The 12,775-nt window shown below is 47.6% G+C and overlaps 1 long non-coding RNA gene across 1 annotated transcript; it reads right to left on the bottom strand.

The window, feature by feature from the left end:
* Positions 1 to 7,870: 7,870 nt before the first annotated feature.
* Positions 7,871 to 9,017, bottom strand: LOC121833037. The gene is made up of 3 exons (XR_006076522.1): positions 8,885 to 9,017; positions 8,556 to 8,651; positions 7,871 to 7,918 (listed from the first exon to the last, which is right to left on the bottom strand). It is a non-coding gene; the product is annotated as an uncharacterized LOC121833037 (long non-coding RNA).
* Between the last annotated feature and the right edge of the window lie 3,758 nt (positions 9,018 to 12,775).

Here is a 12,775-nt window from a genome sequence, read left to right as displayed (position 1 = left end):
CTGGGGATGAGACGTGGATTTTCGGGTACGATCCCGAATCAAAGCGTCAGAGCAGCGAGTGGCACACCACGGAGTCTCCTCGCCCGAAAAAAGCAAGGATGAGCAAATCGTGAATCAAGGCAATGCTAATTGTGTTTTTTGACAGAAAAGGTGTGGTTCACAGTGAATTCGTGCCACAGGGACAAACAGTCAACAAGGAGTTTTACTGTGAAGTGCTCAAACGGTTGCGAAACAGGGTTCGACGAGTCCGAAAAGAAATTTGCGACAACTGGATCTTGCACCATGACAATGCGTCAAGCCACACCGCGCTCATTGTCTCCGAGTTGCTGGCCAAAATGTGTGTGCCAACGCTGCCCCAGCCACCGTACAGCCTCGATCTGGCACCACCGGACTTCTTTTTATTCCCAAGAATCAAAAGAACCCTGAAAGGAACTCGGCAGGGGACGCTGGAGCAGCGCTGGAGACGGTAAAAGCAGCTGCGACGACCTCACTGAAGGAGGTTCCTGTTGACGGCTTCCAGGGCGCCTTCAGTGATTGGGTTCAGCGTTGGCAACAGTGCATCGAAGCAGGGGGAGATTACTTTGAAAAGTTCTGAAAAGATTGTAAACTGATATTGAATAGATGATTTATAAAAAAAAACAATTCCGGGAACTTTTGGGACAGACCCTGTATTTGGAGAATCCACAACTCTGGGTGCATCGAGGTGGATTACTGCCACAGTTCAGCTAGACACTTCGAATACGCGGTGACAGAGTTGGTGTCGGCGCGTTAGTGATGTCATCTGGACGTTTGTGCGTGTCTGCCCAGGAAAGGCACAGATGCAGAGCTTCACTACACGTGAACTGACTGCCTGGTACGTGGCCACTGGTGTTGGTCGTCAGCGGGCGAACTCCTCGGTCGCAAGAGCATTGCGAAACCTTTCGGCTTCAGATGGTTTGGTGGCGCAGACGAAGCAACGAGAGAGGCGACAGGCGTCGCCGTTGTGCACCCAATGCACGCAGCACATAGCTCACTCAGATTTTTTTGCGCCGATTTTCTCCGCGTTCACAAAAACCTTCCAACAAATTTTCAGTGTCAAGCGTCTAGATGTTGAATTACTGCGGACGCTACATGCTACCAGGATCTGGTAATTTGCAAGCGCGAAGTAGCTCCCGCTCTGAACTGTATCCCGTAATTGCTGTCGTTTGTGGCAAATGAAGAGTCATGCCGAAATAGCCTTTAATCGCGTATGAAATGCAATGCGAGCCGCCCTGGCCGCCTGCTTCATACAGCTACAGCCTATCCAAGGATGGATGGATGAATACGGCTGAGCCCTTTGGATCGGGCGGTAGCTTACGCCACCTAGCCATTTTGTTTTACCAACATATTGTTGGTAAAACATTTTGTTTTATCCAACATATGCTTCAGTGGCGCCCTCTCGAGCCGTCGACACAGAGTGCGGCAGCCGTGAGCGCTCGCTGAGCTCATTACCCCCCTAGGCCACTCAAGCCAGAACCAACGACGTCATGAAGGAGGCAATTGGTGCGCATGACATGTCACGTGTGAGATGGATAGTTGAATGTAGAAGGATTTCTTGCAGGCTTGCGTGCGCTCCGTCCGGTAGGTTTTAACGACTAGACGAAGGCTAGCTACGGTCACGTGATGTGGTCACGTTGGCATGAAAAGTGATGAGTAAGGAGGAAAATGAGAAAGTCGAGGCGTCTAAGGTCATAGAGGCGTCAAGGGAGCATGGCTTGTGGAGGCTACGCGGCTGACGTCATGCCCTCTCCTACCCTTCTAATCTTGCTTGACGCAGCCTTCCTCGCTTCCTTCTCAGGGTTGCCAGACAAGCAGCAACGTTCAAGATGGCGGAATTTACCATTTTTCGCGTTAAAGCGCAACTCCGGCCAAAACTCAAAATGAAATAAATTACCGGTATCGCTGTAGTGACACAAAATACGACCCCAGCCAAAATTTCACGTCCGTGGGACGCCGCATTCTCAACTAATGCCGATAATTAAAATGCGACCCGCCGCGAGCAGCTGCTCCTTAGCGGGCGGCCAGAGGGTCACTCATGATCTGCAGTTAGGACGAAGTTGACAGTTGTGTGTTGTTGTGTTTGTTGTGAATTTTAAAATTGCTGTATCTTTGTATATTTATTCTGTTTATTTTCCTGTGTCTCCTCCGAGTGCTGTAAAAAAGGGGCTGGAGCCTCGTCAGAAGACAACTCGTCTTCTTTTGCCCCAGCCCCCCAGACCCTTTTCTGTGTCTGAAAATAAAGATACATACATAAAGCAACATTGGGCCGCGACGTCAGCATCGTTCTCTTTTTTTTTTCCGGTCCTGGCGTTGCGCGGAGCGCGCTTCTTTTAGCCGCTACTTCGGCTTGTGGTTGGCGTGTTTAGCCGTTGCTTTTATCTGTAGCTCGTGTATCTTCGGTATAGCCTTTTGTTTGCTTCTGAGGATTCCAAGACAACTCCCAAGACTGCCCAGCTGTTCCTCGAAAGATACCGAGTACAACTTGTAGCGCTGTGAGCTGCTCAAACAACCCGCTGCACAACCCGGAGGTGCCTTTTCACGAGTTTCCAACGCACCGGAAATTGGAGAATGTGTGGGTGAACGCTGTTCAACGAGTGGACTTTGGATTTCGGATTTTACGCGCCCGAGGAGAAAGAAATAACGAAAAAACTACCGTGCACAGCGCAGCACGCGCGTGTTCGGGCGCCGCGGCCCACGCCGGAGAGCCTCAAAGCTTCGTCGCTTCGTGTCTGAGATTGACCCGCAGCGCGAAAGTAAGAGGGCCCCCAGTACTGCACGTCACTGGCAGCGCGGCGTAGAGCAACGCCGCTCCATCCACGGAGCCCCGATGACAATTAGGCTTAGCGACGAATAGGGAAGACCGCACGCACGGCGACAGCCGCCGAATACAGCACCGAACGAGTTCACTCGTTTTCCAGTCGCTAGCTTTTGGGTATACGCACTAACTCCTGCTACATATGCTGGATAACTACCACGTATACAGAATTAAAACAAAATCAGCTTACCTCCTATCTTTAGACGGCTAGCGCAACAGAAGTAGGTGCCGCTCGGCCTGCGTACTCGTTGAACGAGAACGATCCTGACGTCATGTTCACATAGCGGCTGATTTCCAGTGTTGCCGGGGCCTCGAGCGGCTAGTTTCGGGTTTGTTGGCCGCTCCTCAAACAAAACTTTGAGGCGTCGATATCTTTAAAACTACGCACAATAACGAGAAAAAAAAATTATACCTTGCAATTTAGGGACGCTGACTGCACTAAAAAGGGTCATAATCCCAAAATCAAAAGTATGGACCGGAGTTGGCCTTTAAACAAATACTTAACCTATCGGAACAAAACTTGTGGCTATGGAAATTAATCATTTATACGTTGCGTAAATTATTCAACCACATTAATGGGCCCTTATGACCTGAGTTAGGAAATAAAACGACCCTTTGCCCCATAGACTCCCAGCAAAACTTGGCAATTAAATGGCGTCCATATCCCGTGATCCCCGATCTAGCAGTTGCACCCACCCTCACTTGAGCCTCCCTAGCAGAGTTGCGGAGTTACCACTCCGGAGTTGGAATGATTCCGGAATCATTCCGCATTTTCGCGACCCTTGAATGGAATGGAAATGGAATGGCGGCAGCGTTGAGGGGAATGAAATGAGAATGGAATTATGCGCCTTTTGCCCGAAATAGGATGGGTCCCGGCTCTTTTTTTCTTTTTTTTTGGGGCGGGGGGAGGGGGGGGGACGGTTAGCTAAACTGAGCCAGTCAGCGAGTCAGTTGCTCAGAAATAAAATGAGCGGGAAAGTGGTACTCCGCGTGCAGACCTAACAGACTTGCGCAAAAAATGCAATGCAAAAAACAAGCGTCGAAGCAGAGAGCAGAAAGAGGGGGGGGGGGGGAGGGGGGGGGGGGGGGCGGCGATGGTGGCGCCTTTTACGAACGCGCACGAGAAGGCTCTGGCTTCGCCAACACCACCTTCACTGGCGTTACACGAGAGCGAAACCAAGCACCAAGCAAAAGAAACGAAGGGAGCGGCAAAGAGAGAAACCGCCATGCACGGTTCCTCAACGCCCTTCTACTCTTGCTGTTTTTTCTTCTTTTTTTTTTTTTTTTGCGTTGGCATGGAGAATGCACGGGCGCGCAGGCTGAGATGTCTGTGCGCCCGTACGACTCGTAACTCGCAGAGCTCTGATAACTCGTTGGCTCGCGCGCCGCCGAAAGATGATCAGTTATTGTTTTCTTATAGTTCGAGGAGCGTTGTTTAGCAGGCGGCCAACCTTGCTGCCTTCGACGTTCATTCGTGCGCACTCCGAGTCCGAAATGTGGGTTTCCGAGATTCACTTCTCTCTCCTCTTGCGCTTTGCTCCGACGCTTGTTTTTTTTTTTTTTTTTTTTTTTTTTTTTTTTTATTGCATTCTTATTTGTAAGTCTGCCTTTTACTTAGTCTTTCTTCCGATGCTTGTTTTCAGTGTTATATGTTTTACATTCAAGTGGGTTAGGATTAAAACGAAGCTAGCGGATTCCCGCTTATTTCCTTAGACTTTAGTCTCTGCGTACTGTTTCACCTTGCGATGGACCGCTGCGGGCGCTACGAGTGACCTCAGGCAATCCAGCACCGTGAGAGCGGGACTACACGCACGACGCGTTGGTGCGCCCCAGGGTCACGCGACACCCGTGCGGGACACTCGGAAGGCACTGGATTGGTTTCGATGGCTCTCGTGCTGTCTGTTGCGGTTCATCGTAAGGTGAAGTAGACTATCGTCACCGCTCTTGTCGCGTGACCGAACTGACTACACCCGCAGAAAGACAGTCCCGTGCCAGACGACGCGTAACCGTTGATATATGAGGGCCACTGAGAAGGAGAGCTGGGTGCTAGCTGCTACTGAGGACGCCGTTTTTGCACTATTTTTTAAATATTTCACCACCTCTCAATTAAGCTCTCTCTCTCTCAAAAAAAAAAAAAAAGAGATAGACATTAAACATTTTGTGAAACTGCGTTCGCGTGCCGAGGAAGCTCAAGCACGAGACGTCGAGAGAGCCAAGTCTGTGAACGCGTGCAAGGGGATGCCGCGCGCTTGGCTGGTGGTGACGTCACCAGCCCTCCAGTTATGGCGGCCTTTTCGAATGGGGCGGATCCGAGGGTCCCGCATATAAATCGAATTATCTACGAAACTATCGCGCCATTTTCGGAACTAATTTAGCAGGGTTGTAGGAATATGCAGTGGGTCCTAGCAGTTTGGTTATCTCTTATTTTTGGCGTGTCCTGTCCCCTTTTAACATTTATAGAGGACGCAATTCCGTTTACTGCGATTTCAGATAACTGGCAACTGGCAACACCAAGATGGCTGAAGCGTAGTTTATTTAAAGCGGCTCTTGCCGAAACCACATGAACGGCAGCACTTACTTTGTAGGCGGCTGCGTCGCGGTTAAACCGTTTCTTGTCCCTCGGTTTCTGCAAATAAACGGGTGCCCGGGCGTTGCAACGTGTGCGATCTACTGGAGAGGTTTCGCCCAGAAAACATCGGAAGACCCGCCGGTGGACCGTTTCTGCTAAGCTACTGCACAATGCCAGGAGAAGAAGAGCTGCCAGCTTGGTAGCAAATGCATCCTTCGCGGCATGGTCACAATGGCGATCCGAGTCGTCGGGAGTCGCGCTGCCAGTCTGGCTACATAAACGATTGCATCGGGATTTACCAACCCAAAAATGTGTGGCAGTACGTCACTGGCGACTTTGTCAGTATTTAGAAACAAAATAATACCGCAATCTTCCTTTCTTTCTAGACACGATTAAAATGGCGCAAACTTGACAAGGACAACAAAGAAGGCACACGTACAACTGTTGTACGTGTGCCTTCTTTGTTGGCCTTATCAAGTTTGCGTTATTTTAATCATGTCTAGTAAGAACCAACTTGCCCAAACAAAAGTCGTGTTACAACATATTTCTTTTCTTTCTTTTTTTTTACAGTACGTTGTAATTAGCGTTCTGCTAAAAGTTTTCTTTCTTATTTTGTTTTTCTCGCGGTGCATTTATTACTAGGCTTCAAGATGGCGGTTTGGGTAACGCTATGCTAAAACGCAGCGGTGGAACTGACAAGTGTTAATTTGGAGCAGCTCTTGTACGAGGAAAAAAACGGTTTTAGGAGCAGAGATTCCCACTTTTGGAGCAGACAATTTTGAGCCTTCGTGTCACAAAAATTTTATACGAAAAATTAGCCTTATGGAGGAAACAAAACTGCCCTTGTTGGAGTGTTGGGAGTCTGTTTAACGTCCCATACATACAGGGGGCCTGGCCGCTACGGATATTTATTTGTTGAACAGTCATACGGCGGTAATTTTGCAGATGTCTCAGTTACCCTATTAGGATCACGGATGGTGTTTTCGGTCCGTGTTTGACGTACAAATATGTTTTTGGCTACTTCGTAGACTTTGTATCACGCTGCCTTCGCTCGTGTTCCACCCGCTATTGTTCATCGAGCAGCTAAGCGGAACACGTAGCTACTGTCACCAATCATAATGAATAGCGCTCATTGCGTTCGATGTGAGCACCGTTCGCACAAAAACCGACAACTCTTCGTTAGGCATGTGCATATAATGGATGTTGATTTCGAAGCAAAATTCAAAGTGAATAGTGGTTTTGGCCGAATATTTTTTTAATCCAATATTGAATACTTGTTGCGCCTTTCTCCACGCATTTCACTACTGTTGAGGCCTGCTCACACGTGCAGCGGAGCGCTACAAGCATGGCGCTGACCTCGCGCTAAGCGCGTGCTGGCGGGAGCGTTCACCAGCTTTGTGTCGCATCGTCAAAACTGTTGGTCATGGCAGACGATAAGTAGCTGACGACAGGTGAGCAGCGCTACATCGGCGCTTCGCTGCATGTTAGAACTAAACTTAGAACCGGCCTTTACACCGTGGTTAAACGGAAATGCAGCTGAACTCGCGAAGGTTGCTCCCAAGCTTCTATCTGCCCAGTTAGCCGCTCTGTAAAAATTTAATCTAGCTATATTTATAGACTGTGGCCTCAGAAAGTCCAATCCCTACATTGGGAGGGCAGGTAAACGACAGATTTGACATTAAACTAAACCTATGAAGGAGCCCAGCCATACCTAATTCAGGGGATTTATAAATCTTGCTACATGCAAACATTTTCCTCGATCCTGAACTTATAAAAAAAAAAGATTATGAACACAGGTGGTTTACTGCAATGTAAACTAAATATCAACGATCACAACATTTCCTCTCTCTTTTTCTTCCTTTTTAATACACTAAACACGTGCGTGCATCAGACCACTTTGAAGGGGTGTTTTTCGACTGAGTGCGCAACTCCCGCCCTGCTGCGGCGAAGCGAGTCGCGAGATCGCGGTGTCGGCTCCGCGAGCATTGCTTCTCCGCAGTGCGCCGTTGCGTGAGGAGAAGCGCACTCAAGGGGACCAACTCATCGCGATCAACATTTCGATAAGTAGGAATGTCGCAGTTCATGTTAAAGAGGCCATAAAATAGCTTAATATGTGAAAATACTATTCGAAATTATATTCGCGAAACTTTACTCTTTGCCCATAGTACTTAGGCATCTAAAAACAACTTTTCTTTTTTTTTTTTTAATACAGGGATTGGCAATATGCTGAAGTAAATAAACACATTTTCGATGGCATCGCCAACACTGCTACGTGCCAGACGCTTTTACTTTCTTTTCGACAACAGGCAACAGTTCTTTTTTGAGGCAGACTTGGCGAAAATTGTGCGCAAACACAGCCTGTGCAACAGCATGTAGCAGGTTGTTCGTTCTGACTCAGCAGTTCCACCACTGTAAGACGGTGTATAGTGAGGGTCGGTGGAGAGGACATCAGGACCGTAAAATCTTACCGCAGACTTGAAGACCGCCTCTATGGTGCAGGTGATGAACTTCCCCAGCTGAAAGTTTGAAAAAAACATAGTGTGTTTTGAATGGATCTTTGCACTGCAAAAACAAGTCGGGCGAATCCGCGCCTGCGCACAGAATGCTCAAACTCCCCCCGAACGTGCATTTAGGCGGTACATTGCACCTGGGGAAATCGTAAGGCGTAGCTCTGTTCCTTCGAAAAATTGGACCAACAAACTTGTCGGGGTCAACGGCGGGCATGTCCGCAGACGACCGAGTTAGTGATCGTTATAAATTGTGGCCCCATCTCACAAAGGCGTTGCATGCAGACGAATGAGCGTGTCATCTGCTCGCTGCGCTTATCGGAAGATGGCGCCACATATTACAACATGTTCGATGAAGTTAAAACGTCAAAAGTTGGAAGCATGCATTTGTTTCTGAGGGCGACCCTTATTAGGCCATGCCCTTGGAAGGAACATTCGGCTATACGAATTGCGTAGCAAAATGTTTGCCTGGGATCTAGAATAGGGGGTGTTGCTGCGACTGCCTGCCTTCAAATCTGCTGTTGAGTGCTTAGCGTTCCAAGCTGAGCCTCTCTGTGTGGACGATGCGGGCAGCACAGCCCTACAGGTAGTACGCATCTTCCCTCGTGGCGGCCATCTTTATAGATGGCGCCACCGCTTTACTCACCGCCATGGGCTCCGCACAGGCCACCATGAAGTCGAAGACTGCCACCCTGTTCCCGAAGCATTCCTTGGACAGGCGCCGCGTCTCGTTCGTGTTTAACTGAAAGAAAAGAAAGACTGTTTTCGCCTCAAATGAACCACTTGCAAATATCCCATCTACAACGCAACATCTACCACGTGACATAGGAGAGAGGGAAAGGGGGAGGGAGCAGCTAAATCGTCTGCTGCCTTTGGTATATACAGCCATTTCCCAGCATACTTTCTGTGCCGGTGGAAGGCGCTACATGTTTTGCGAAAGGCCTATTGCATCTAAGCATCCTCTTGTATACGTACGCGTCTTATGGTGAATTCCGCGCTCGCAGATTTGGAGCGCGCCAAACCTTCCGCTGGCAGATGCGGCTCAAGTTGGCCATCCTCCGCTCACAGATTTGTGGCGGCGCAAGCTCCGTGGAGCGCTTTCTACCGTGCACCGCCACCGCTCCGTCAGCTTCAGGGAATCTCCCCGGAAGTCGGCAGCAGCGTGGAGCGTGGCAAATCGTAAGCACTGACAAATCGTAAGCACTGACATCGGCAATCCCGAGAGGAAGAACGTGAAAAAGAACGTCAGAAAATCCGAAAGAAGCAGACGCGAGCTTAGGCGTGTTTATTTTTTCGCATCTGATTGTTTACTTTTGTACCATGCATGCTGTCGTTTTTTTTTTTTTTTTTTTTTTTTTTTTTTGCATTAAGGCAAGAACAGTGTATTCAACTACCGTGCAAGTTATGGTTTGCTACCTCTGTGTGTTTAATAAAGTCTGACCAGCAACCAGCTCCACCGACGGCGGTCCCTGTCCGTGCCCCCGGCCGTCACTCCGAGGCAAGGAGGTTGTAAGTACTTGCTCCGAGGCGACCGAATGGTATGGCAGTTTGGGACGGTGGCGAACGCGAGCGTTTTCCTCGCTATTCGTGACATGGACTCCACGGAACTGGTAATGCGCCCGGACTGTGTCGCTCTGAACAGTGACTGACTGGTCGTCGGAAAGCTCAGATAGGCTGAGGCGTGGTCGGCTTGAGCAGCGGCCATCTTGAACGACAGACCGTCTCCGGCGGGTCGCTCCACAAATCTGAGTCCATCTATCTTCCGCTCTCCGACTGGGAGCAAGTTCCGCGCCCGGAGCGGATTTTTGCCTCCCTCGCGGATTTTGGAAAGCGCTTCGAATCTACCAGTGGAATTCACAATTCGACACAGTCTGCCAGAGCTGGCGCATCTTGAGCGCCAATCAAATCTAGGCACCAGCACTCTTCACTTCTGAAATGCCACAGAAAGTTGTCCGCTAGTATAGCTTCGTTTGTAGCTTACAGCTCAGTTCTTCCGCCATGTAACTAAATCTCTAATTTCTCTCTTAAAAGGTAGAATACTAACGTTGCCCAAGTTTTTTTCTTGTTTATGTTGTTTTTGCACTAAGAATGTGGCGCTGTATACACGTGAACAATAAGGACCCCTAATGAACAAACCTTATATTTTCCGAAGTGGTACTTGCCACAGGTGTCGGCCGTTGTTTCCACTGCGGATGAAAAAACACATTAAATGAATCTTTTTTTTTTTTTTATGTACTTAGGGTTGTTTACTATTCTGAGGTATGTAATTTCATAACAAACATAAAGCGCTAAGTCAAACAAATCGCAAACAGCGGAATTATAGTTCCTCTCTGGTTTCTGCCGGTTTTCTTTTTCTTTTTTTACTTTGTGAATGTTTTGTTTTAATTTGAACATATTCTTTTTTTAAAGACTCCGCGGACATTAGATGGGATAATCGGGTTGACTATTAACTGAAATCCGTTAATTAACTTTTTAATGATTGGCTTCAAAGGTCACGTAGCAATTACAGGGCAAGAAAACGGGGTGGAGGAGGGGTTATTAATCATATGATACGCTGACCCCCTCTCCGCTCCCCCTGCTCAGGGTTATTACAGGTCGACCTTCTTTGTCTAGATACGACTACTAGTGAATGCTGAGCTCGACTATGAACTGGCCTGAAGAAGGTAACGTTTTTGCAGTTGGACACGGTTGCTGAGAGGTCACGACGTCCCTCGCCATCACAAATGTGTATATATATAAATCACTTCTTTCACTTCACCTATGACGCAGGCTTTGGGGAGTCGGATCCTTCCTTCTTGTCCGGCTGCCAGGATAAGGGCGATCAGAGCTACCAGACATCTCTGCAGCACCCCACATCGCGTCGTCTGCTACGGTTTAGGTCCGTCTGCTCTCTGCTGGCACGCGTCGTCTGCTACCGTTAGGGCTTCTTCTGATCACTACCGCCTCAGGAATTCGGACTAGTTATGAGTTTTCTTCGCACGCCAGGACCGCGTTATTTATGTGGCAACCTGTCCTTATAGGTATATTCACTCGCATAAAATTGCACGGCGCGAAGATAGCTCTCCTCATTGAACTATATACATCTCCCTGCGGCCCGATGCGAGCTCCAGGTGCGTTCTTGAAGTTCTATTCGATTACATCTTTCACTAAAGACGCGTCCGTTGCTTCATTAGGCCGATGCCGTTCTTGAACCGTCCAATTAGGCGCGATTACGCAAGTTCCCACTAGGCACGAGTTGGTCTCCCTGTTCTCTGAACTCGGGTTCGATCGCTGGGCAGCCGATGTTCTGTCACCGGAGGCGCTTGTGCCCGAGATACTTTCCCAGACGTGAAAGATTGAAAAAAGAAAGAAATAAGTACAAATATTTTATCTATGGAGCGAAGTTGTCACTGCTGATGAGTCGTATAGAGATGGGACGATTCTTAAAATAGGTTTATGATGACATCTCGGAGCGCAAGCAAATTTATGGTTAGGTGTGAGCGTGCGCATAAGGCGAGTGGTAAGACTACGATGGGAAACACGAAATAAAACAAGAAAAATAGAAGAAGAAAACAAAACTGCCCGAGTATATTTTATTTTTAAGATCCTCCGTGAAGTTTGTTCTGTTCAGCTCTCCCCGGATGCGTGGGCGACACACCTGTAATTTGTTAGCGACTCCACTTTGTCCTATCGCGAATGATTTGTGGCACGTTGATGACGCGCCTTCTGATTGGATTTTGGGAAATGCGATTGAATTACATTTGGTACTACCCTTCCACAGAACTAGTTTGTTAGCATTAGAAGCAGGGTGTCGAACAAAAACCGAGCCGAGCCGTTATTTTTAGCCGAATCGGAACCGAACCGAACCGACATCTTCGCCGCCATCTTGACACTGAACAGGACTTGAACAAAAAAAAAAAGATATATATATATATATATATATATATATATATATATATATATATATATATATATATATATATATATATATATATATATATATATATATATATAACGATGACCGGTTTTAAAACGGTTCACGGTATTTTTTTCTTTTTTGTTAGTATCACAAAATAAATATTTGACAATAAAAAAATTGGCAGCTGCATTTATATATATTGATCAAATGTGGGTTCTCGTAGCGCTTTTGTTTTGGCAGTATGATTAATCATGTGTCACGTGGTCACTTGACGTACATGGTGTCAAGTGGTATAATGAGTGAAACGCGTCTCCGGATGGTGGCACCCTAGTGTCATGACACGCTGTCAAGTAATGTCACGTCACGTGGCCCAGCGACGTCATGTGACTCACTGCGTCAAATGGATTTAAATTTAGAACGTCACAAGATTTGTTAGCGTTGTTGACAGCGTGACGTCACATGACATCACGACTTGGCACCGCGAGTCATGTTGCACCCTAACGTACTCGCTTGTCATGAGCCGGAGTCGAGTGCTCGGGTTCATGATAATCACATCGCCAAACATTCGCATAATGGCTCAGTTCATGCTCTATGCTTTGCCAACCCGAGTGTATGACTATGATGAACACTGACGTGTATATAATTACGGTCAGTTCATGTGGCCGCTCATTCAAATTGCGAGTGGAGGGGGGAAAGGGGGAGGGGCTGTTTCTTTCCTTTATTTTTTTTTCTGCGTCTAATGGGTTTTTTTTTTTTTTTTTCAAGTCATCAAAGTCAGGGATTAGATTTTAGCGGAATTTACTGAAAGTACAAAAATTGTTGCACGACCTATTTTACACGTAGACATCATTGAGGCACCCAAACATGATTTTCGTTGTTGCTGAACTGCCTCGGATTGGGGTCCCCGTGAAGCATTTACGACATGTATTATTAATTAATCCTACGTTACATAGAACTACAACTATGTA

The sequence above is a fragment of the Ixodes scapularis genome, unplaced genomic scaffold (assembly GCF_016920785.2).
Source record: "Ixodes scapularis isolate PalLabHiFi unplaced genomic scaffold, ASM1692078v2 PGA_scaffold6__148_contigs__length_123643588, whole genome shotgun sequence".
NCBI lineage: Eukaryota > Metazoa > Arthropoda > Arachnida > Ixodida > Ixodidae > Ixodes > Ixodes scapularis.
This window is presented reverse-complemented; position numbering and strand designations above follow the sequence as displayed.